The following is a 2,946-nucleotide window of genomic DNA, read 5'->3' on the forward strand; positions in this document are numbered from 1 at the left end:
TCAGTGCTCTTAACCTCTGAGCGATCTCTCCAGCACCCAGGTAACGCACACATCTAATCCAAGCACTCTGGAGGCAGAGGCAGGCAGATCTCTTTGAGTTCAGGGACAACCTTGTCTACAAGAGTGAGTTTCAGGACAGCTGGGACTGTATAGAGAGGCCAAAAAAAGAGGGGGGAGGGGGAAGTGGGGCTGACAAAATAGTTCATGAGTCAAAGGTATTTGGGGCCAAGGCTGATGACCTAAAACTAATCCTTAAATCCACATAATAGAAAAGAATGAACTCCACAAATTGTTCTTTGAGCACAGGTGCTCTATGGCAAACTCCCTTCAAATAAATAATTCTAACTAAACATAAAACGGGACAGCATTCCTAAGGAACAGTGCTTAAGATTGTCCTCTGGCCTCCATGTAAATTGCAGACAGACAGACAGACAGACAGACAGACACACACACACACACACACACACACACACACACACACACAATTCACTCTCACCCTGAACCTCAACTAGTAAGAATGCCAATCTTAGTTATCCCTGACCCAAGGGTCCTCAGACTGACCCAGCAGTGTTCACAGACTGAAAAATTTATAAAATATATGATTAAGAGAGGGGCTGTCGAACCTTAAAAAGCAGGGCAGTGGTAGTGCACACCTCTAGTCCAAACACTTAAGACGGATTGAGCAGGCTCTCATGCGCTTTCTGGGCCAGGTTCAATCACTACAGATTGTGTTTAATCTGTGGCTGTGACCCCCTTTGGTAGGGGTGCTTCTGAAGACAGCCAGTGAGGCTTTCCCTCCAGCCTCTCTTCCTGTTCCCATGAATTATCAGAGATCAAAGTACTCAGGACCCACTGACTTTCCTGAGCCATCTTCTCTGCTCTGAGCTTCAGTTTTAAGGGAGAGGAGAATGACCCCTAGAGGTAAGGTTTCCCTTGGTTTTTATTATGTTTTGAGTTGTTTTTTAAAAGCTGAAGCCCAACTGAGCAGTCTGCCCTCCCCTTTAACCCCAGCACTGGGTAAGCAGATGCAGGGATATCTCTGAGTTTGACCAGGGCTACACAGAGAAATCCCACTTTAAAAAAACAAAAAGAAAAACAAAAAGACGTAGCCAGGGTTTCCAGAGTGCTCGAGTTGTAGGTTTGCACTACCACATGTGGGTACACCCATAAGTTTCCTTAAAGATCTTAGGGGTGTTTCACCTATCTAACCCTGATAGATACAAGGTTATCTGCACAAGGTGGTGCAGCCTTTAACCCCAGCACTCTGTGAGTTCAAGAGCATCCTGGTTTACATTACAAATTCCTGGACAGCCAGGGCTACATAATGAGGACCTGTCTCAAATAATTTAACAGCCAGGGGATTTTATGCCAAACAGTGCAAACCATAAGACTCCATCTAGTCAGGAGTGACAGGTTCCTGAACTGGAGAACATTCTTGGGATCACAGTCACATATTAAACACAATCTGCATTAATTGCACCTGGCCCAGAAAGCGCATGAGAGCCTGCTCAACTCAGTCTCAAGTGCCTTCAGCAAGATGACCTAGCCCGCGCACCGGATCATAGGAAGATTTGACAGTGGAGACAAATTTAGACAGTCCAGGAAATGTTGAAATTCCCTAAACGTTGCCTCCACACAGCCCTTGAATTTTGTGATGCTGGCTCTGTAGCAAAGGACAGCACTTCCCCTTCCTAAAGAGGAGGAAGCTGAGGCAAGGGTATATGGCCAGATCAGGCCTCGATTAGAGCCTGCCCGACAAGGGTGACCGTGGAGTGTAGGCTGCCATGGAGGGCTAAGTGCAATGCATCGGCGGGAGGCGGGAAAGCCGCAGCTCACGCCAACAGCCATCAGAGGAGCTTCCGATGCTGCCGGGTTGCCTGAGATGCTGAGTCACTGGGCCGCGAAGGCCGGGGAGCGCGCTTTCCTGCGGGGGTGGAGTTCCAGGCACGCGCACGCACATTCTGTGGTGGCGGGGGCGAGACCACGCACGTGAAAGCCGCGAGCACGCGCAGCATCTAGGCAAGCTGCGTGTAGGCTGGCACGTTCAGGGAGGGGGCAGGGCGAGCGCACGTGCGCATGTGCGGATGCAAGGGTGGGCGCTGAGATTAAACGCTTGCATTTGCACGTCTAGGATGGTTGAAATACTCTGCAGTGCGCATGCCCCGAGTTGAGGGACGGTTGTGCACACGCGCTCTCCGGGAATGACGCGTGGGGCAGGAGGGCGTGGCATTTTACACCCGTGGTTTCAGGACTAGGAGGCTGAAGCAGGCGTGTTAGATGCCAGCCTGAGCTCCATAGTGAGTACTTATTAAAGCTTGGGCTACAGTGGTATAGCCCTCTCATTAAAAACAAATATAAAATGGTACATAATTCTGATGCGAAGCTCCCAATGGTAAATCCTTAGCAGTCCCGATAGAATTATGGTGAACAACGCTTTAAGTTCTGTGTGAGAGCCTTATCAAGTATGATTTTTCCCTCTAGATTAGGCCCCAGCAGCACCAGCTACAAGATGCCTGACAATGGTATAGGAACTGTGGCTCTAACAAGATTCAGTCTTCGCTCTTCCGGAGCCTTCTTTTGGGAGGAACATGCAAACACAGGATTCCCGGGCAGTGCTGACTGTTGCAATGGCAAGCAAAGGCAAAAAGAGAAACTGTTGAAACTTAAAGCACCTTTTAAAGCAGTGGTTCTGGTCTGGTGACATGGCTCTGTGGGTAAGAGCACCCACTGCTCTTCCAAAGGTCTTGAGTTCAAATCCCAGCAACCACATAGTGGCTCACAACCACCCGTAATGAGATCTGACGCCCTCTTCTGGTGCTGTCTGAAGACAGCTATATTTACAATAATCTTTGGGCCTGGAGCAAGCGACCAGAGAGCCAACAGAGGTCCTAAAAGTCAATTCCCAACGATCAGATGAAGGCTACAGTGTGTATTCATATACATAAA

At 48.9% G+C, this 2,946-nt stretch overlaps 1 long non-coding RNA gene across 1 annotated transcript; it reads left to right on the forward strand.

Annotated features, from left to right (window-relative positions):
- The first annotated feature begins 2,108 nt into the window (after positions 1-2,108).
- On the forward strand, positions 2,109-2,615 carry LOC116100460. Its single transcript, XR_004122583.1, has 2 exons — positions 2,109-2,297; positions 2,482-2,615. It is a non-coding gene; the product is annotated as an uncharacterized LOC116100460 (long non-coding RNA).
- Positions 2,616-2,946: the final 331 nt, after the last annotated feature.

The sequence above is a fragment of the Mastomys coucha genome, unplaced genomic scaffold (assembly GCF_008632895.1).
Source record: "Mastomys coucha isolate ucsf_1 unplaced genomic scaffold, UCSF_Mcou_1 pScaffold21, whole genome shotgun sequence".
Classification (NCBI taxonomy): Eukaryota; Metazoa; Chordata; class Mammalia; order Rodentia; family Muridae; genus Mastomys; species Mastomys coucha.